We start from the raw sequence: 21,850 nt of genomic DNA, 5'->3' as shown, positions 1-21,850 counted from the left end.
AGGCATCAGTTTGAAGGTCCTAACAGAGAAAAAGTGGGCTATGTCTGCGAAGTTATACAAAACAAGTGCATCATACTTTCAGAAAGCACAAATGTTAAAATTCCCATTTCCTTTTTTTTTTGCATACTAGTGATTTAACTGTGTTTATAATAGTTTCCTAACATCTGCCCATCAGGCTGTGTATAGCCATTCCGCTGTAGGCCGTAACAAATACATTCATGATACTCAGGATGCAAACTAACATACTAAAGTCAATCAATCAATCAATCAGGGGTTGGTAAAGGGTGCTACTCACCCGCGAGGGTCTCAAGGCGCTGAGGGGAGGGAAAGGGCTGCTCCGGTCAGTCAAAAAGCCAGGTCTTGAGAGCCCATCTGAAGATCTGCGGAGAGGTCCAGGAGGACAAGGGCTGCAGTGTGGCCCTGGTCGAACAGGATGTGGATGTCGTCCGTGGCGGTGAGTAGGGCGGTCTTGGTGCTGTAGTTGCTGCGGAAACCGGATTGGAAGGGGTCCAGGATGCAGTTTTCTTCGATGAAGGTGGTCAGTTGGGCGTTCACGAGCCTTTCTGTGACTTTGGCGGCGAAAGGGAGGAGGGAGATAGGTCGGTAGTTATTGAGGTCAGTAGGGTCAGCCAATGGTTTTTTGAGGAGGGGCTGCACTTCCGCGCGTTTCCAGTCCATGGGGCAGGTGCCGGAGGCCAGGGAGGAGTTGATGGTGCGGGCTAGTTCGGGAGCGATGGCTGTGGAGGCTCTGTCGAAGATGTGCGGGGGGTATGGGTGAGCAGGGGCTCCTGAGTGAGTTATCTTCATGGTGGTGGAGAGGAGTTCGATGGAGGCAGGGTCCCAGGTGGTGATGATTGGCGTGTCGGTGGTAGTTGGTGGGGGGTGAAGGCATCTGCTGGCTCGCTGAAGTTGTCGTAAAGGGTCATGATCTCCCGGTGGAAGTAGGAGCTGAGCTTGTTACAGAGTTCTTGGGAGGGTGTGATGTCGGTGGCTTCGCATGAGGGTTTGGTGAACTGCTTGATAACGTTGAAAAGCTCCCTTGTGTTGGATGCGTTGGTGTTGATTTTTTCCCAGATGAAGGTTCTTTTGGTGTCCCTTATCAGCTGGTGGTAGTTCTTAATGGCGATCTTGTGGTTGGTGTGGGCTTCAAGGGGTCTTCTGGTGCCGCCACGTTTTTTCGAGGGGTTTGCAGGCACGTCTGGCCTTTAGGAGTTCGTGGTGAACCAGGCAGCCTTAGGAGGGCGTTTTATGGCAGTCTGCGAGGGAGGTGCTTGTTTGTAGGCAAAGCTGGCGATCCACCGGTAGAGTTCCTTGGCTGCGGCATTCGTGTCGGCGGTGGCCGAGGGGGGGGTCGTGGAGGTAAGAAGCTCTTCGGTGACTTTACTCCAGTTCCGTCGAGGTGGGTTCGGGGCTGGTTTGGGTACGGTTGTGGATATGAAAGAAGTGGACGCAGTGGTGGTCTGTCCAGGAGGGCTGGGTGGTGTGGGTGAACTGGATGTTTGACCCTTCCGCGAAAATGGGTTCCAGTGTGTGTCCTGCAATGTGGGTGGGTGTGATTACAAGTTGATTAAGTCCCAGGTTGGCAAGGTTCTCGAGGAGAGCGTTGGAGTCGGGGTCCTGGCGGTTCTCGAGGTGGAAATTTAGATCCCCGAGCAAGATGAGTCCGTGGAGGTGATGGGAGTGGGATGGGGCGAGTTTGGTGATGGTGGTAGTGGGCTAGGCGCGAGGTCCTGGTGGTCTGTAGATGAGCGTGCCCCATAGCGTTTTCCTGGGGTTGGTATGGATCTGGAAGTGGAGGTGTTCTATGTTGGGAAAGAGTGCTGCTTGGGCTGGAGGTGGAGAGTTGGAGGGAAGTTTTGTGTGCGATGGCGAGACCTCCCCCCGGGCGGTTTGGGCGGTCTTTTCTCTGGAGCTTGTAGCCGTCCTGTATAGCTGTGGCGATGTCTGGTCCGGAGGTGGAGTTAGTCCAGGTCTCAGTGAAGAAGACGACGTCCGGCGCGAATGTGTCGAGCATGTCCCATATCTCTATGGCGTGCCGGTGAATGGAGCATACGTTGAGAAGGATGCAATTAATGAGGTCAGAGGATTTGGTGGCAGGTGGTCCTTTGATGGCTATAGCCGTAGCGTCTATGGAGAAGGAGCTACGGCAGTGAACGTACGAGAAAGCTCCTTGAGTGTTGTCGGGCGAGGCTCGTATGCAGTCAGCGTGGTGCCTGGGCTTGAGTGCGAGGAGGCTAGCGGAGGGACGGGCTTGCCTTTGGCGCGCCAGCGGCGCGCCCGTTGCACGCGGTCACCGTAATGAAGGGGAGGGGGGCAGGTTTGAGGAGGAGGCAGGTGGGAGTCTGGTAGGGGGGCGGGGCTAAGGGGAGAGAGCATCGGAGCTCTGAAGGCGGGAGGTGCTAAGGCTCTAAGGAGAGAAGAAGCAGAGACCTGTAAGAGAAACCACAACACAAAAACACAAAAGTCTCACACCGCGCTGGTCAGAAGCGCGATATCCCAAGTATTCAGAAACCAGTGGCAGAGTCGGGCGCGAGGCTCGAACTCTGCTGCTGGGGCTGCTGTAGGCGGAAGCTACTGGCGGAGCTGCCGGGGAGAGTGCTGCCTAGACTGAGGTTAGGTCAACACACGCGCTCCCCCACAGCGGTCGCCGTAATGAAGGGGAGGGGGGCGGAATCGAGGAGGAGGCGGGCGGGAGTCTGGTAGGGGAGCGGGACTAAGGGGAGAGAGTGTCAGAGCTCTGAAGGCGGTAGGCGGTAAGGCACTAGGGAGAGAAGAAGCAGAGACATGTAAGAGAAACCACAATACAAAAACACAAAAGTCACACACAGAGCTGGTCAGAAGCGCGATATCCCAAGTATTCAGAAACCTGTGGCAGAGTCGGGCGCGAGGCTCGAACTCTGCTGCTGGGGCTGCTGTAGGAGGAAGCTACTGGTGGAGCTGCCGGGGAGAGTGCTGCCTAGACCGAGGTCAGGTCAACACGTAAACAAGACCTGGAGTTGGAGGGCGCGAGAGGGTCAAACATAAGGTACTGGAAGCTATGGATCATTGACTTTCATAGGGTTGTGTGGTAGGGGCCCTTTTATTTAAACTCGTATCGAAGTACGCCAAAGAATATCCACAATGTGACTCATGCAGAGCGGAAAAGGTGGTACTATAAATCTACTGGAAAAAGAAAACAAAAATGGATGGAGATTTGTGAAGCATCAGAATAAAAGTGATGCGCTATCATAAAATAAGGAATTGTGGTACATGTTTACACACATCAATAGCTGTGAGACAATAACGTGGTTGAGCATTCCCGCCAAGAAAGAGCAGCAGGCAAGGTAAAAAGAAGCACAGCATCAGATATGAAAAAGGAAAGGTATGATTGAGCATAGCACACTGAACTATACGGACTACTGCCTGTTTATGGCAGAGAGGAGAGAAGATAATATTAAGGCAACTGTTAAAAGAAAAAGCAGTTTAAGTCAGGATGGAGGGTGTTATCCCAATTGAAAGAGGAAGCCATGAAGGTACTGATATACAGAAAAAAAACTGTCAGTAACAAAAACATGATTCCATCAGCTGATGTATGATGCTTACCCACATCAATCATACCAACTTCAACCATGTAATCAGCAAATGGAAAGGGGGTGGTCTTTTAACAAGACCATATTGGTCTTCATTACTTGCCCTTAAGTAATCTATTACCATTGATCTTTAATCGCCGGGTACCATTAATAATATCCACCTTTCTGCTCCAACTTAAACATTCTTTTAAGAGTTCAACGTATCCCTTCCTCCAATACGATAGGTTAGGATTGTATTTATAAAGTACACTTATACCAGCTAGTGTCAAGGCGCTAAGCAAACAGGGAGAAGTGACAGCACCAACAACCTGCTAGGATGCAAAAAAACAGGTCTTTAAGAGCTTCCTAAAGACAGGAAGCGAGTTTGCCTTGGAAATGTGAAGGGGCAAAGAGTTCCAGAGTTTTGCGGCTGCCACAGAAGGAGCGGCCACCTCACTTGGACCGGCAAAATTTCTGAAGCTTGTACAGGGAGCCTGTGCTGATGTTAAGGTACAGAGCGCTGCAGTAGTCCAAACAGGAGGCGACTGGTGCGATGATAGTGGGCCGGTAAAGTACCATAGGGATACATGGCAGCAGCACTTTCCTCAGGATTATAAGTATGTAGAAGCAGGTGCTGACTGTGCAGTTCACCTGGGCATCGAAGGACAGGCCCACGTCGAAAAGGAGCCCAGGTTTTTAGCGGTATTGACCGGAAGGGGACCGCAGGAGTTCTGTAGTTTAAAGTTTAAAGACTAGCACCTCGGTTTTGGTCTCATTGATTTTTAATGAATTGTCCTTCATCCAGCATATGGTGCTGATCATACAGAGAATTTACTTTTAGGCAACCGATGTCAAGTCATTAGATATTGAGGCAATCATTTGTGTGTCATCCGTGTAGGAGAGAACCCGGATCCCGAACGATCGCACCAGTTTTGCCAAGGGGTGAGGTCACAAAGGTTGAAAAGAGTGGGGCTGAGCAAAGATCCCTGCGGGACCCCACAAGGAAGGCCGAAGTCCTTTGCTTTAAAGCCTCCACAACCGACAGTGTAGGATCTACCAGTAAGAAAAGAGTGGAGAAGCTGCAGGGCCCTACCCATTACTCCTGCTTCTTGCAGTCGCTGGGTCATGCATACTGTGGAGATGTTATTGAAAGCTGCCGATAGGTCTAGCAGAATCAGCACTGCAGATCCGCCTTGGTCGGCCTGCAGGTGGATACAGTCAGATACCACTACCAAGGCAGATTCAGTGCTGTGACTGGCTCAAATCCATTCTGAGAGCTGTCCAGGATTTCCTGGGATTCCATCAATTTCATCAGCTTAGCATTGATGAATTTTTCAAGGATTTTGGCAGGGGCTGGGTGAAGGGAGATAGGTTGAAAGTTCTTCATCTCTGAGGGATCGGCATTAGGTTTTTTTTATGGAGAGTTGAGACAACAGCTTCCTCTATCATGCCTTATTGTGGGGAAACTGAAAATGAAGCCAAGAACCATCCCCAGAACAGTTGTCCAACCACATGAATCCTAAATCCCAGGGTCTGCCTACCGAATTTTGTAGGAAGTTCTTCAACTTACCTCCCAGTCAGACTCAGTTCATATGTAACAAATTTCTCTTAACCTATTACCTTCGGCTGCAACTTCACAATTTCACTGGACTGACAATTAAGGTGCTAAACAATCTATTCCCTCTACCTCCTTTTGTTATTAATATTACGCTTCACCCTGTTGTGAACTCAAGTCAAATTTCATTTTGAAAATCCTTAAGTTAGCATGTCTGTGATCAACATTCAACATGTCATTATCTTTCCCAGAACTTGTGAAAGTGTCATTTTATGTAAACACTGATTTATTATTACATAGGGCAACACAACATCTACAATATCTACCCATATCATTCAACCAAGCAAAATCTTCTAGGTTAGTAAGCTGGGCTGTACACAAAAGAGCTACTTACAGGTGAGTGGAGAGATACCAGAAGTTAGGTGCAGAGCTACCAGTAGCTAATGTGGTAGAAGCCTGCTCTAGAGGCAAGTTAGCTATTTCATGCTCTCATAGTGTAGAGCATAGAAGTAGTTTTTAGGATGATAAGAGGCTAGGAATATACAGAAATCATGTTCTTTTTATTCTTGTCGCTAGCAACACACACACGTGCTGTTTTAATTATAATCTGCGTGGTTATTATCAGAGGCATAGCTGACATCAGTGAGATTTGGGGCATATGAACCACAAACTTCCTAACTAGAAAAGCAGTGGGCTGCAGGGTGGAGGAGTGAGATCACAGAGGTTCGAGATGGGTTGTTTCATGAGGAAAAGGGTCAGCACTGATTTGCATTAGGTGGACCTCTGTCTAGAATAGTACAGCGAGAAACAAAACGATGATTCGGAATGTCACCCAGAGTGATTGCCAGTGGTTAGACTATTTGCAAGTATTCATGCCATCAGCTTTTGGGACTTTGATTGCCAGTTGTATGCCTGGAAACCTAGGACTGGTGCAGCTTTCCCAGCCAACTACTGACAATTGTTTGTACTTGTATGTATGCTGACTAACTATATATATTTAAGTTTGCACTCCAAAAAAAGAACAAGTTAACAGCTCTTGGTAAAATGAGAACAACAAATTAAATAGACACAGACCTAGCAGACCCAACTTAGGGCCACCAGACCCAACTACCAAGCCAAGAATGCCTTTATTTGGGTATGTAATAACTCAAAAAAGCCCGCCCCAACCCAATCTACACCCCTGATTATTATTCATTACTAGGCAACAGAATGAGTAATATATATATATTTATTGTACAGTTATTTAAACCTGTACAAACACGCCCACCTCTTATAAAACTGTAAAACTTCCATTTAAATGGCTAGTAGCCACAATTAAGAGCACAGTAAAAATTGCAAAGAGATCAAGTCCCCCAGCCTTGGGGCACTACAGTCCAGATTCTTCATTTTTGAGCAGAGATTTAGCAGAAATTCAGAAAGTAAGAACCTCCCTGGTCTTAGCAGCAAAGTGAGGGAGACGATTGAGTGCAGGTTAAAGTGAGTAGTGCAAAGTGAGACTTTGCCCTACGTCGTGAGGCACACGGCGAGCGTTTGGCACAGATTCATAGAGAGAGTGTTGCAAACAGCGCCCTTCCACAGGGACCTGCCGATCTGGATCCTGGCATCCATGGTGACTATGGAACAACATATGTCCTTCCGGGCCTGGCGAGAGGGGTGCTGTGAATCCCTGGTCGACCTATACCCCACAGAGACCTTTCTAACCTATGAACAAGCGGAGGAGGCCTTTGGCCTTCGAAGAGGGCAGTACCTGCATTACCAGGGGCTGCGCGATGTAGTGTGGTCGCTTTGGGATCAGTATCCAGAGGCGCCCCCAATGACTCACACCTTGAATATTCTTCTGTCCTGTGGTAATGGTCGCAGACTTATCTCCCTACTATATGCAGCCATGCGTCGGGACTCGGCCCCTCTGGTGCCACCGGCGTGGGCGGCCTGGGAAGCGGACTTAGGTACACCACTGGGCCAGAGCAGCGTGAGCGAATAGGGGCCCTGACACACAAGGTATCTTGTAACGCACGCTTTAAATTAATACATTTTAATTTCCTGCACCGCACCTACCTCACTCCGATCTTATTGAAGTGTTATTCCCCCGACAGGGGAGATAATTGTCCCAGATGTAGCGCAGAAGGGGCAGGGTTCCTGCACTTGGCCTGGGACTGCCCGCTAATCCAGAGCTTTTGGGCGGGCGTTGTGGATCACATATCTGCCACTATGGGATTCCGTATCACACGGACACCTTTGCACTGCCTGCTGGCGCTGGTCCAGAGACCAAAGAAACGAAAGCTGTCCTACAGGTTAATGCAACTGATGTTGGTGCTGGCCAGACGCAGGGTGGCTATCACTTGGATGGGACAGAGGGCCCCAGAGATACTAATGTGGATCAGGGATGTGCAAGAATGGTCGCTAGCAGAAGAAAAACATATGCAGAGCTGCCGAAGGGATGAGAAATTGTAAGAGGACCTACTGGCCTGGTGAGCCATGTGTGGTACAGGACTGGGTGTAAGGGGACACACTTCCCAAAGCGATTCAGAAGGGACGAGTGGCGAGCTATTCTCGCCGCAGGGATCGGGAACGGAGGAGGAGGCCGGGGGAGTCCCCTAAATTATAGATAGTATACTGCATAGTGTAGGGTCTGGTTATGTACTCACAATGATACTTGTTTATATGTATGTTATTCTGCTATGCCTTCTGAGGGTTCGTGTATCTCGGTGAAGCCTCTAGTCAACAAAGTGCCTTAATGAGTCAGTCGATGTGTATACGTGCTGTTCTGTTGCCACTTGGGGGGGGGGGGGGGGGGTGGACTGTAACTATATAAAACTAAAAACGACTTTTGTGGCTCATTACAAAGTGGATGAGCCTGGTAATGTTTTTCTTCAAGGCTTGGATGTGCAAGAGTGCTTAGTACTGGGTGTAATAAAGGCACTCTGAGACTTTTGCATGGAGGGGCAGCGAGCCAGATCCAACACAGCTCCAATGCCACTTCTCAGGTAACCTGGTTGTATCTTTTTTAGTCTGAGATCAGTAGCAGTTAAGAATTTTACCAGGCAACAGCTCAGCTGAATATCTTCACCAGAGAAACTTGCTAGCACCGCTTGCCTACAGGAACATATTTGTTTCTTGTTGAAGAATGATCTAAGTAGTCTGGATATCTTGGTTTTGCGAAAGGCCGTAGTTTGATGCCCCAAGTATTGAGTCTAGTTTGTTCCTTTAAGACTCTCTCAGCTAGGTCTGATGTGGCCCAGACTGTTTTCGTAGCTTCTATTCCCAGTCGGTCTGGTGACTACAAAGTCTACTGACTGCAGGTCTGTGGTTTTTATGTTCTTTAGACTGTTAGTGGTCCTTAGTAGTCGCAGAATGTTGCCGCGGTTTAATACATCGACCCCGTCCCTTCGATATATATTCTGGGTGAAACACAATTATAGTGGTCGTGCCTGGAAGCACTTTTTGTTAGTCTGGGCTACTCTGTGTCTCCGTTGAGACCTCTATAGACGCTGGTGGCCCACATGATGAGTTTGCCAGGACAAGGAGCCGGTTGCCGCTTGCTGGGTCTATATCTGTATGTGGGCCTGATGTTGTAGTTGTCTCCCCATTTGTGCATACACTGTCCTGTCTGTCTATTTGTTTACCTAAATGTTCTCTTGTTGACGATGTTGCTGAGCCTTTTGTGGCCTTAATGAGTGCCCAGTTGGTCACTGAGCGTGTATTTGTTGTTGTTGATGATGATGATGATTATGATTCCCCTATTAATCGCCCTCTTCTGTTCTCCGATTTGTGTTCGGGCCGTCTGGGTTGCGGGGTGCACTCTCTCTTTTCTATTGTCTTATCCTGGGTTAGTCTTTTTCTTCTTTCCCAGCCTGGGTCCGTCGCTTCTGCCAGCTTATCGTCTATGTTAGCGACGAAAATGAAGAGTGAGTTGGGGGCTGACAATTAAAGGTCCATCTTGTCTGATTGGTATTGCATTGCGTTCACGGACATTTGCATATATGCAGCAGTGAGGACCAGATGTCGTTTTTGTCTTGTGGTTTGTCCTTTTGGATGTTAGGTTTTGGGGAACTGTTATTTCTTCCTTGTGGGGCGATGGAATTTGCAGTAACTAATTCCTCCCATTCTTCTGGTGTGAGGTATGATGACTCTGGTTCGGTGTCTTGAGACGTTGGTGTTCGAGTTGGTGCCCACAGCATATTTCAATTAGATTGGGCTAGGCATCTGTTGTGACCAAATTGTGCTTGAAGTTGTGCCAAGGTTGGTTGAACGAACCAATCTTGCACTGAAGAATGGAGAGTAGATAGTGCTTTTCCGGCTTCATTTTTTGATGTCATGTTGTGTGAGTCTTTACTGCCCACTATTTCCGCGTTAGCCACGATCGCCTCCTTGTGCTCCAGTAACTCATGATCGAGAGTGGCCAAGGAGATAAAATTATTTTTGGGATTGTCTTCCGCTTTGGCCTCTGGCAGGGTTTCAAGTCGGAGAAGAAATCCAGGCAGAGCCATACCTCCTTTTGGGCAGGTGTTAGTCTTGGTTTTGGGACAATGCTTGTGTGCTTCCAATTCTTCCTCCTCTTCTCCCAAATGATGTGGCGGTGTTTTATCCAAGGATCCTTCCTTAGTTCGCCTAGGATGGATATGGCTGTTGGTGCTTTTCTTTCCTTCTTTTCCATCCTCTTTGATTGTCACTGCATGGCTCATGGCCTGTCCAAGAGTGTCATGGACGATATTTTTGGGTAAATCTGATTCAACTTGGCTCCGGGCGTCATGTCTTAGGTGCTCGCTTGCCTCTATTCCTTGAAACTTTGCCTCTTTGCTTACATTTGTTGCATCTGTTGGACTTGCATCGCGTCTTCCGCAGCTTTTGCCAGTGACAGTTGATTCTCCGCAGACCCCGCAATCTCGGGCTGCCGCTGCTGTTGTACCATCTGGTGTTCAGTCTGGTGTGCCTTGATTGGTTGAAGTGGATCAGGAAGATTGGTTACTTTATTGCTATTTATGCACAAAACCGGCTCAGCGTCCTTAATAAATGAAAATGTTGTATATATTTTAGGTTGGTAACTTGGTTTGGTAAAGATAGGCTTACTGCTTGCGTCACAAGCCATGCTGTTTGGCAAGGACTGTGGGATGGTGATAAGTGGAGAAATCAGATGGAAGTCTTCCTCCTTTATCCTTGCCTGTGCTTCATCACTTCCCCTGTGGAGTGTCTTCTTGGTTGTCCTCCACGTTTGTTTGGCAGGGTTAAGTACCATCAGCTGCCTGGACTTCCCTGATCGCATTGTTGGATGCTGATTGTTATGTGCTGACTTAGCTGTAATGGCAGCGGTTGTGCGTTTCCTAAAATTGATATCTGTTTGTCTCTTTTTGTCACTATTGTCACTTTTATTCTGTTGCCGGGCATTTACCAGATTTCCGTGATGGATTTCGGTGACAGTTTCTATACTTGGTTTGTTCCTCGGTCTGTTTGTTTGTAAGGTTTGTTGTGTCAGGTTGGAGTAGGGTGGGGCCTGTCCAGTACTGCTCAGCGCTGGTTGAGAGTTACAGGGTCTATTGAGAGCTTTTCCTGCGCAGAGTGCCTCTGCCACAGCCTCTGCGAGCCTCTCCTCTGCCTCCCTTCGCCTCCTGCCCTCCAGCTTCCCGGCTGCCTGCTATCTGCAGTGCACCTTGCTCCACGCCTCGTGGGACAAGACTTCTACCCCCCCCCCTCCCATGCTAGCCCCCTGCAGCTGTGTGGGAGACTACACAGGTTGGTTTCACGAGCGTCACGGGACCTCCCTCACGGCAGCCACTCCTCACTAATGCGGCACCTGCACTGTGCTCCTCTGCTGCCTGTGTCACCGGTCAGACCTGCTCAGTCCTCGGTCCTCAACAGCATAACAGCCAGCTTGTGGGCGGGGGCGCTATGGAGCACCTCTTTGCCTTACAAGCTCAACTCTGCTCCTCTCAGCAGGGGCGGCTCTAGGCTCATGACGGCCCTGGGCAGGGAGCGTAGGTCGGGGGCCCCGCAAGAGGAGGCCGCCAAATCCCTGCCAGGGGCCGCCACGCAAATATGTATCCATCCTCAGAGGATTATTATATTAAGGATATATATTGGCGTGGTGGCCCTGTGCAGGTGCACAGCTTGCACATTCCTAAGGCCGCCCCTGCTCTCATCTCACCTCACCACACCCAAGCTGCCCGGCTCTATCTCCAGGTCCGGCTCCAGCGACCCCTGCGGCCGTGAGACAGCTTTACTCCTCCCATTCCCCCTCCTCAGGGGCCTCAGGGACCTGCACTCAGCTCCGCAGCTTTCAGGCGGTCACCGGCAGTCCTCAGTCGGCGGGTCACGGTACGATCAGGCATAGGTGTGGTAGAACTCAAAACACCCCCGTCGCGTCTCTTCCCTGCGGCCGCAAACTCAGCCTCGCAACGCAGCCGTAGCACCGCACCTCCGTTCACGCCGCTCCTTGACTCCGTGCTCGTCTCCCGGGCACAGCAAAAACACGGAAAGTGGGATATGGGAAGGCAGAATGAGACTATTGACATAAGGGGTAAAAGGAACACTAACTGTAATCCTGCTTCTGGTCCAAAGGAAAATACAAAGAATAGGTGCCCGTTGAGCAAATTAAGAAACATTATGTGAGCGATTCTGTACAACAGATCGTAGGCACTCACCGGTCACCCTTCAGCATCAATTTCTTCTTCTTACTTATCATTGGTTTTGACAGGTATTTAATACCATTGCGGTCCAGTTAGGAGTGATATAGAAGCGTTCCTTTTCATCATGTGGCTTATGATGCTGACTGATGGTCTGTCACTATTGAATGAACACTACATCGCTGAAAGAACTGTACACTAACCCTTAGTTAGAGAACTACAACAGCATCCTTCTTCCACAGAACTCAACAAGATCTCTACGCTGCAAATATTACAGCATATCATATGCCCAAGGGTATGGTTTGAGAAAGGGTTTTTTATCAGGTTATGGAATCCACTGAGACATTGCAATTGCCATATGTGCTGAAAGTGTCAATGAATGATGTGATTATTCCTGGTTCTATTTCAGATGATAGGAATCCTGATACTATAAAATGCATGACGTCTGATTTACAGGCACACACAGCAGTCAATATTGAGGATCCTTAATTAACTTCACTTAACTACAAATAAAAAGTTTTCATCATTATGTACACCATCACATACTTCAAACTAGCTATGCCTAAGAGAGCTACAATTATACACAGTGGAAGCATTGTCAGGCTCCACTCCGAAATAGTCATCCCAATTTTTTGTCTAAAAAAAAATGGTGCCCCTATTTTCATTGAGGACCGGTCCCATCCTGGAACTTTTTATTTTCCTTCAGAAATCCTCCTGAAAAGCTTCTATCAGCTTCAAGTTCAATCAGAACAAAGCCAGCCAAGTTCATGTGTATTATAAAGGAAATATTGATGAAAAAAGTATTTGGGGAACCTAATATTGGCAGGTTCAAGGTACGAAACCCTTTTGCGAGCATGCATTATACCCAGTGAAATTATTTTCCTGGATGAATCAATTCAGCTGGTTACCTGTCTGGGATGTGGAACTATGAAAGATCTTAAAAATACTCCATATCAAAGGCTGACTCAGTGCAGTTCACCAGAACTAAAGCAAACATCAGCCGGTAAATTACGAAATGTAACTTACAATTTTTCACTATTATCTCCTGAAGGTTTAGCCCCACAGCCCAGGGACTAATGCACAAGTTACTACTTGTGTAACGATATATCTGTAAGAGACATTAGTGCTCGATTCCTTACCTTAGAATATCCCCAGGCGTCAGACTGGATCCGGAAAGCTTTCGTCAGCAGTACCCCTGCGCGTCGATAGGCGTCGTCGTACGTCTCCGCGGGAGTCGTTGTTGTCCTATTCGCCGAGATGAAGTCACTGGAGCTACTTAGACACGCCTACACGCGCTGACGTCAGTTCTGTACACAACTTTCCGAGACAGGATCACAGAACCATGTAAGATACTGACCACTGGTGCATAGAAACTAGGGCCCGAAAGGATGACCTTATCCCCAGTAATCAGTTCGCAGAACGGGAAGGATGGGTGAGGCGTTAAGGAATCTAACCTAACTAATGTCTCTTACAGATATATCATTACATAAGTAGTAACTTGTGCATTTGAAAGAGACAGGTTAGTGATAGATTCCTTACCTTAGAATAGATACCCCAGCAATACCAACCCCGGTGGTGGGTCTGCGAATAAGTTTACACCAGAAAATCACAGAGACCAGAACGGCCAAAGAAGCCGTCCCTCCGGACCGGACTGTCAAGGCAATAATGCTTTGTATAGGTGTGCAGTGAAGCCCACGTGGCAGCCTGACAGACATCCTGCAGAGGGACAACACGTCCTAATGCCGTAGTGGCTGCTGTTGCCCTGGCAGAATGGGCGCGCAGCCCCACCAGAGGTTCCTTTTTAGCCATAGAATAACAGGCCTTGATACACAAGATGACCCAGCGGGAGATAGTCCTCTTGTGAACAGCCCGGCCTTTCTTGGCGCCTGCGTAGCCAACAAAGAGTTGGTCATCCACCCGGAATGCTTGTGTGCGATTCAGGTAAAAGGAGAGCGCACGTTTTGGGTCCAGACGGTGTAGCCTCTCTTCCTCTCTGGAAGGATGCGGAGGCGGAAAGAAAGTGGGCAAAGTGATAGTCTGCCTGATGTGGAAGGCAGTGAAAACCTTTGGCAAGAAGGAAGGACGAGTGCGAAGCACAACCTTGTCGGGATGAACCGACAAAGAAGGAGGCTTATAAGAAAGAGCCTGAAGCTCACTCCCTCTCCTGGCCGAGGTGACAGCCACCAGGAAGGCAGTTTTAAAAGTCAGAAGACGTAAGGGACAATTGTGAAGCGGCTCAAAGGTAGCGCACATGAGGTAGGTCAAAACAAGATTCAAGTCCCACTGAGGTATTATGACAGGAACAGGAGGGAACATATGGGTAATGCCTTTTTAGAATCTCTGTACAACAGGGTACTTGAAAAGAGAAGGCTGATCTGGAAGCCTCAGAAAGGCTGAATTGGCCGAAAAGTAGCCCTTGATAGTGCCCAGAGCAGAGCCCTGCCGGGCCAGAGAAAGTAGGAACAAAAGAGCCTCCGAAAGAGGGACAGAAAGGGAATCCACAGTCTTGGCTGTGCACTATGCCACAAATTTGTTCCACCTGCAGGTGTATACCGATTTAGTGGAGGGACGCCTTGCTGCCAGAATGACATCACAGACTTTGGGAGGCAAGTCAAATGGAATCAACTGTCGCCGCTCAATCTCCACGCATGTGTAGGTGGAGGCTGGGCAGGTTTGGGTGGAGAACCGTCCCCTGCTGCTGCGACAGAAGATGCTCCCGAGGAGGCAATCGGATCGGGGGATCTAGGCTCATACTGAGTAGCTCGGGATACCAAACTCTTCGAGTCCAGTCCGGAACCACAAGGATGACTTGGGCCCGGTCGCGTCTGATCTTCTGCAAAACTCTGGGCAGAAGTGGTATAGGCGGAAAGGCTTACAACAGACGCAACTCCACTCGCGACGAAAAGCATAGCCGAGCGAGTGCCGCCTTGGAAATTCCAACGCGCAGAACTGATGACATTGCGCGTTCTCTTCGGTGGCGAATAGATCTAACCAAGGCTTTCCCCACTGTTGTAAGAGACCTTGCGCCACCTCAGAGTAAAGATGCCATTCGTGATCCATCAGACACCGGCGGCTGTGTTTGTCCGCCCAGGCGTTCTAAGAACATGCCAGGTGTTGAACCGTCAAGGAAATGCCAGGACGTTCCAGCCATATCCAGAGGCGCAGAGCCTCCTGACATAAGTTCCCCGACCCCACCCGCCCTGTTTGTTGCAATACCACATGGCGGTAGTGTTGTCCATGAACACCTGAGGGGAGGAATGCCTTCAGTGCATGAAGAATCGCCCGAAGCTCCAAAAGGTTGATATGGAGCCGGGACTCCGCCGGAGACCAGAGGCCTTTGATTTCCGCCTCTCCCATGTGGCCGCCCCAACCCTGGAGGGATGCATCTGTCACCACTGTGTGCTCCGGTTGGGGAAGGGAGAGTGATCTGCTGCTGACCCAATACTGATACGTGAGCCACCACTGTAATTGTTGTGCAGCGCCCTCCGAGATCTGGACGTAATCAGACAGGATTCCCTGATGATGCGCCCACTGGAACTTCAGGTCCCACTGCAGAGGCCACATGTGCCACCTGGCATGGGTGGTCAGCAGGAGGCCATGAGTCCCAGCAGCCTCAAGGTCTTCCTGACAAACCCAGGACAAGGGCTGAAAGATCGGAATTATAGCACAAATGTTTTGGACTCGCTGTTTGGGAGGATAAACCCAAAACTGGGCCTTGTCCAGAAACGCTTCGATGAAGAGGAGCTTCTGAGAGGGAATCAGGTGCGACTTTGGCACGTTGATGGAAAATCCGAGCAAATGCAGGAGGTCGGCCGTAGTCTGGAGGTGGGAGACGACTGTCTAAGGCGAGCCCGCCTTGAACAACCAGTCGTCGAGATAGGGGAAGACTGAAACTCCTGCTCTGCGCAGATGAGCTGCGACCACCGCCATCACCTTCGCGAACACCCGAGGGGCGCTGGTAAGGCCTAAGGGGAGCACGGTGAACTGAAAATGCTCCTGGCCCACCGTAAATCGTAGGTAATGCCGATGGGCCGCCAGAATGGGAATATGAAAATAAGCATCCTGCAGGTCCAATGCCACCATCCAGTCTTGTGGGTCGAGAGCAGACAAGACCTGAGCCAGAGTGAGCATCTTGAACTTCTCCCTTTGGAGGAAGCGATTGATGTTCCGAAAGTCTAACATGGAACGTAGACCCTTGTCCTTCTTTGGAACCAAGAAGTAGTGGGAGTAACAACCACAACCTACTACTGGCGTCGGAACGCGATTGATGGCCCCCTTGGCCAAGAGGGCCGCTACTTGCTGTTGGAGAAGTGCCAAATGATCCCCCGACATGCGGTGGAACTGCGGTGGCATGGCTGGGGGGGATAGACTCGAAGGAGAGTCTAGAACCCACCTGTCTGAAGTAATGGTGCACCAGTGGGGGAGGTGATGAAGAATGCAGCCTTCCACTGGCGTCTGGTGGGCCTGAAACACCAGCCTAGGAAGGTGTGGAGGCACTGGCAGCAAGGGTGTTGGTGGACGGACCCGCATGCTGGCCCCTTGACCTGCCTCTACGAGCCCTATGTCTGCGGCTGCACTGGGACGATTGCTGCGCAGGCTTATTCTGAAAGGAATGTGTGTGCACGCTCTCTTCCACAGCTTAAAAAGGAACGAAAGTTGGAAGTGAAAGGAGTACGTACAGCCGAAAGGCCTAAGGACTTGGCTGTGGCCCAGGAGTCTTAAAAACGCTCCAATGTGGAATCTGCCTCATCACCAAAGAGGCGGGTGCCATCGAAAGGCATGTCCATCAAAGTATTCTGGACATCTGCAGAAAAGCCAGTTGTCCTCAACCAGGCACGACGACGTAACGCCACCGATGTGGAAATCGCCCTACCCAGCAAATTAGCGGTATCAAGACCACAACGTATAGTGAACTTGGCCACATCTCTCCCCTCCATAAGAGCTCGGGAGAGAACTGTCTGAGCCTCCTCTGGACACTGAGGTAGCACCTACTCAACCGCATCCCGTACAGAATGGAAGTGGCCCAAGAGACAGGCAGTGTTCACAGACCGCAGTCCATAACTTGCGGAAGAATAAATCTTCTTGCCAAACTGCTCCAATTTCTTGGATTCCTTGTCGGTGGATGTGAGAAGTTGGCCTGATAGGTAGTGTTTCCAATTCTGGAACCACTGGTTATCAGTCCAAACAAACCCCAAAGATGTCAGGTTGTAAGTCAACCTTGTAGACAAGCTATCCTAGTGGTAGCATGGACTAAGCAGCCTTAAAGGCTTAACTTAAGAGGTCGTGTTAAGCGAGCTGTTTTACCACATACAATCCTGTAATCAAATGAAAGGACACCACACAAGTATATATTATAAAAATATATGTATTTATTTCTAAATTACTCCCCAGTACTCTTTATGAGGAAAGGGGCACAAGCGTTAAATCAAAAGCACTGTTACACATATAAAGTTGCACGTTTATGGATGAGGGCGGGTGGCCACTCAGACCATATATCAAAAAAGTGGTATAAGTAACACTTTACGAACAATGGTTAGGCCTAGGGCCTAGAGATTCGCTGGGAGCAGTCAGGACAAGCAATGAAGAAGTCGGGAGTAGCCCACAGGAGACGGGTGCAGCACGGAAAGTGCGGCGCGCACCAATGCACTGTCAATGGTGCGTAAAAGTCAGTTAAAGTGAATAAAAAGATACTTCCGCTGAACCTAGGAACACAAAACTTTAGACACAGACCCTAGAGGTGTGTACCAGTGTAAAGACACCGGCGTTGCAAAGTTACCTCACCCACAGGCCGTGGGTGCACAGGGTCGAAGTGGCGTCGGGTTCTGTCACGCAGGTTCTGGGTGCTTGGAGCTGTTGCAGCTGCAGGCGCTGTGAAGCAGAAGTGTCCGGTGCGATCCAAGGGTGGATCGATGTAGAAAAGTACCTGAAAGCAGAGGGGACAGAGTCTGGGTCACTCAGCAGTGACCAGGGTGGAACCAGGACGGAACCAGGCAATGTCGGGCGCAATCAGGCGGTTGTCGATAGGCTTCTCTCCGCTGTCACGTGGGCTCTGGGGCATCTGCGACGTCCAGGAGCAGGTCACGATCTGTCCCACGTAGGCTCTCGCCGTCAGCACCGTCGGCTTGAAGATTGTAGCAAACAGCACTTGGCAAAAGCAATCCACGCGGAACCGGGAGATTGCTTATCACTCGAACCAGGAGGGTCAGAGTGGGTGCTCCTTTTCACAGGAGCTGGTGCAGATCTGGAGCAACCAGAAAAGCAAGTCGGATTTCAAAGTTCGTCGGCACAGGGGCCACAAGCCAGCTGGCAAGTGACCGGGCCAACGCGTCGAGCGCACACAAGCAGAAGGGCCCCACGCAGCACTCAGCGAGTGTGGAGGGGTGAGCTTTGGTGCAAGTGGAGCTCGGGGCTGGGGCTTCTCAAACCCCGGTGTACAGCTTCGAGGGTCACTCGTGGGCCGCACGGTCAGCGTCTCGTGGCCTTTTCAAGATGGCGTGCCCCACGCTTCCGGTCGCCTCCACGGGTCTCAGCTCTGCAGGGACTGTGGATCGGGCAGGTAGAAGGCAGGCAAGCTTGATCTCGTCGATCTCTGTCGCTCGAGTTCCGGCGGGAACTGCAACAAAGCAAGGGTCGAGGGCTGGATGGTGCCTGTTTGCACAGGGTGGTCACTCCTTGACCACAAGGGAGATTCTTCAGTCTTCTCACGTCGTGTAGAAAGTCGAAGGGTCCAGATTTCGTTTCTTATGTTTCTTCAGGATGATCTGAGGTCCGTTGGGACTGCTCCCCCTCTTATTCGAATCTAGGGGGTTGGACATCCTGCTAGGTCCCCTCCTATGGGTGGGACCCAGGAGGGGGGTGGTTACACCCCTCTCCTTTGATCCTGGCCGCGCTGGGACAGGGGCTGGGAGGCCCCAGAACCGGTTTGGCCGGATCCTGCAAGGGGCAGCCTTGTGCTCCCCAGGCAGTGTCTGGTTTCATTGAAACCTCCCTACTCCAATCCACTATCTCCTGTCTGGGGTGGTTTGACACCGCCCTGTGACAGGAAACTCTTTGTCCAGGCCTCCTCTGCCGGGTTTCGGTCAGCAGCAGGAGGTCAGACCCGTGTCTGTGGCAGGGGCATCCATTTTGTGGATCTGAGGCTCATTTTAAATCAACCGCGTTTCAGTAAAGTAACATGTCTTCTCCCTCTAGAAGGGTGGAATGCTACCCCCGTCGCCAGAACTGGCGAGGGGGTAGTATTCCAGTTCGTATGACACCTTACACGACATGTTTTGATAAAGCCAAACCAAAGTTGCTATATAACCGCGAGGATTATAAGGCGCTTAAGAGTATATGGTATGGCGTTATCCCGGATCAGCTTAGGGAGTTGGTCCCGACAGCTGCAGACAGGCTCAGCTCATGCCAGAGCACCATCTCACATAAAACCACGCACTCTGCCTCCAGGATTGATGAGGCCTTCCATAGGAGTGGCTTACAGGCTATATATGTGTCCAGATATAGGTTTAGATATAGGTATACTATATCTAAGCAAGGGGTGATTACACCCACTTGCCCCAGCTGAGTGATCAGCCAGTTGTGTCAATTTAGATAGCCAGCCAGGGGTGGCAAAAGATATGCTGCAGCCCCTGGTAGGCCTTGGATGCACCTATGCCCTGGGCACCTATAGTGCTCTGTACAGGGGCTGATAAGGTGACCCAAGCCAATCTAGTTATGCACCTAGGGTACATGGAATCCATTTTACAGAGAGAGCAGATAGCCTGGGGCCCTGATTAGCAGGGAACCCGGCCAACTAAGTCGAAAACCAGCTAAACACAGGCAAAAAATCTGGGGTAACCATAGTCAGGTAGCCACCTTCCTACAGTGGAGCAGAAGGAAACTCACTTGGGGACGTGGAGGCCTGAACCACCAAACCTTCAGGTGTGGGGTTCTGGGTGAGGAAGCCAGGGTCCCCCAGGAAAGGGCGACGACGTCGATCCACACCCTTATCCACAGGAGCCCCTGTGTTGGGCCGGAACCAAGTGCCCAATAGCACATCAGAAAGTGCCTCATTAAACAGCAACAGCGGTTCTGCAGAAGAAGCGGGCCGAAGCACAGTTAGTCACTAGGTCAGTCCTGACAGCCACTGTAGGGAGCTCAAGGTCAGGAGTCTTGGCTGCCCTACGTAGCACCGTGGAAAAGGAACCACTCTCCTCCATAGTACCTGAAGGGGTAGGTGTACCAGGCACCGGAGTGTAATCCGGCCCACTGGCGTCCGCCTACTCATCCCAGTCGGGGACGGACTCGCACTGTGCTGCAAGAGGGTCTTCAAACCTTTCCTAATCGTCCCCTTCCTGCATGAGGGGACCGGGACGGGGGTGAATAAAAGGGTAAACGTCCCCCATTGGCGTTGGGATCAGCACCGGAATACATCCCTCCGGCACCGTGCCGACGTCTGAAAAGAAGACATCGCCGTGTCGGCTCCCGGCATCGGGGAAGTGCACCCACTTACCAGTCCTTGAACCTTCCCTCTTCTACATATCAGACACCCCGAAGGTAGGCCTATGGGCCGGGTGCATTGTAAGTAAGAGGTAGGACATGCCCTGATGTGTGTGTGGTATGTCCCGATAGTGAATTACAGCAAACTTCGTTTTTCACTATTGCAAGGCTACCTGTCTCCATAGGCCAGAATGGTCAGTTTGATTATAACATCTTATAATCCTAAGAGACCCAGGGAGCATGATAGAGAAACGATTTTAGTATGCCTGAACGCAGAATGATAAAATACATTTTAGTGAAGTTAGTTTTAACATTCTGTGTTTGAAAATACCACTTTTAAAAAAGGAGAATTTACTTGCCTACCCTTCCAGCCTGCCTCTGCTAGGTTGTGTATTGCATGTCTGGTTTGTGAATGACAGGAGGGCAGGGGCTCCAGTAGTCTGATGAGTCAGGGCTGGGCTGAATAGGACCTTGGCTGAATAGAGAGTGGTGGGTGGAGATTTTCTTCCACTCCCCTGAGCTCTCATAGAATAGAGAGGAGGGGGAGGAGATTTCCTTTCAGCTACCTGGGCCAGGTCTGCTTTCAACAATGCTGTCTCCACCTCCTGCCAGGAAGCTGCACAGAACTGGTTTTGGCTAGGTGCAGGCACATATTGGGGCCCAGACCACAGGACTTTAGGTCACTTCTAGGAATCAAGACGGACCTTTGCCAAGGAGAAAAAACCAAGGAAGCTGAAGGATTGGACTGCCCCTGTGCCAGTGTGCTATTTTCTGGCATTGGCCTGCGGTGGTTACTTAATTGCCAAGGAAAGGGGAAATAACTTTGATTGAACTCATCATCTTGAAGAAGAATCTCCAAGGGTTTGAACTGTGCTTGCCTCCTGCTGAAGTCTCAAGGATACAAGACTTCACCACCAGCTCCCCCCTGAATTCCCCTTGCTGGGGATACCGTCTGCAGAAGCCTGCATATTGTTGGGAGCTGGAAGCGCAACTCAACGAGAAGAAGCATGACACCGTCGCAGCTGTTGCCGTCGCATCACCGGAGAAGCGTGTCACCACCACAAGGGTCGTCGTAGCATCACCGGAGAAGCGTGTCGCAGGGTCTGTCGCGCCTCAGAAGTTACAGAGTTCGCCGCACGGCCGTCGGGCATGCACGCATCGCCTTCACGTTGTCGCATCGCATCAAGGACCCCATCTTCTAGCATCGCACTGTATTGTCGCAGTGTATTGAAGCGCCAACTTGTCGCATCGTAACCAAAAAGCAGTAAGAGATCGACACATCACCTCCTCTCTGGTAATGAACAGACACATCGTCTACTTTGCGCAAGCACTGAGAAACAGAAGCATCGCCTCCCTCGAAGCAAGGAACCAACGCATCACCCTCCCTGCAACACTTTTGTTTGTTTTCCGTTGCGCATTTAAGGTACTTTGTGCGAAACATGTTGCCTTTAACATTAACTTTGAACTAAGCAATTTCTACCATATTTATAAGTCTATTTTTGATTATAGTATTGTGGATTTTTGTAGTTTGGGTCTTGTGTTAAGTCTATATAAAGATTACTTATTTTTTATAAAAACCTGTGTGGTGTCCATCTGTAGTGTTTTCACTGTATTACTGTATGTGTTCACAAATGCTTTACACACTGCCTCTGAGA

At 50.0% G+C, this 21,850-nt stretch overlaps 1 protein-coding gene across 4 annotated transcripts in view; it reads right to left on the bottom strand.

Moving 5' to 3' along the window:
• Positions 1-21,850, bottom strand: part of DNAJC13 (DnaJ heat shock protein family (Hsp40) member C13) — a 1,694,551-nt gene that overhangs the window by 1,127,869 nt on the left and 544,832 nt on the right. The gene's annotated exons all lie outside the window — the stretch shown is intronic.

Source organism: Lissotriton vulgaris, chromosome 10, assembly GCF_964263255.1.
Source record: "Lissotriton vulgaris chromosome 10, aLisVul1.2, whole genome shotgun sequence".
NCBI lineage: Eukaryota > Metazoa > Chordata > Amphibia > Caudata > Salamandridae > Lissotriton > Lissotriton vulgaris.
Note: the sequence above shows the minus strand (reverse complement) of the source record. Positions and strands in the feature narration are given on the sequence as shown.